General features: G+C 40.5%; 1 non-coding gene across 1 annotated transcript; it reads right to left on the bottom strand.

The window, feature by feature from the left end:
- Window positions 1-398: 398 nt before the first annotated feature.
- Window positions 399-505, bottom strand: LOC131257035 (small nucleolar RNA R71). The gene has a single exon (XR_009177058.1). It is a non-coding gene; the product is annotated as a small nucleolar RNA R71 (small nucleolar RNA).
- Window positions 506-931: the final 426 nt, after the last annotated feature.

Below are 931 nucleotides of genomic sequence, written 5' to 3'. Positions count from 1 at the left end.
AGGATACCCAAGATGAGAATGAGGTGCAACAGGCACCCTCGCCTCGTACTCTACGAGATTATCTACAACCGGCGGGAGTGAGTATGCCCTTATGCATGATTTTTCCTGAAAACACAGGACAAATGGACATCAAGCCAGGAGTTATCCAACTCCTTCCCAAATTTCATGGACTTGAATCAGAAAGTCCATATTTACATTTGAAAGAGTTCGATGAGATTATGGCTACTTTATGTTTTCCTAATGTATCTGAGGATACAATTAGGTTGAAACGCTTTTCTTTTTCCTTAAAAGAGAAAGCTAAGACGTAGTTACATTCACTGCGTCCTAGATCCATTGGCACATGGAACGACATGCAGAGGGAATTCATAAAAAAATTCTTCCCACATCATAAAACGATTACCCTCAGAAAAGCAATCATGAACTTTGCCCAAAAGGAAGATGAAACATTCTTCCAATGTTGGGAAAGGTTCAAAGATTTGGTCAGTTCATGCCCACAACACGGATTTGAAACGTGGCGCATTACAAATTTTTTCTATGATGGACTGATATCTTCCATGCGCCAAATGGTCGAGACAATGTGTAATGGAGAGTTCATCAACAAAGATGTTGACGAGGTATGGGATTACCTCGATAGTCTCGCTGAAAAAACACAATCATGGGACTATTATCCAATGGCGAACACCACGTCTAGGCCGACTCAATTAAAGGAGAAAGGTGGATTATATCTCTTAAAAGAAGAGGATGATCTCAAGTGTAAAGTGACTACGCTCATAAGGAAAGTTGAGGCCATGGAAGGAAAGAAGGATAAGGTCAATGAAATTGTTTGCGGCATCTGTGATTGCAACATTCACACAACTGAAAACTGTCCTACAATACCTGCCTTTCGAGGAGTGTTGAATGAACAAGCCAATTCCGTAAATAACTATCAAAG

The sequence above is a fragment of the Magnolia sinica genome, chromosome 9 (genome assembly GCF_029962835.1).
Source record: "Magnolia sinica isolate HGM2019 chromosome 9, MsV1, whole genome shotgun sequence".
Classification (NCBI taxonomy): domain Eukaryota; kingdom Viridiplantae; phylum Streptophyta; class Magnoliopsida; order Magnoliales; family Magnoliaceae; genus Magnolia; species Magnolia sinica.
Note: the sequence above shows the minus strand (reverse complement) of the source record. Positions and strands in the feature narration are given on the sequence as shown.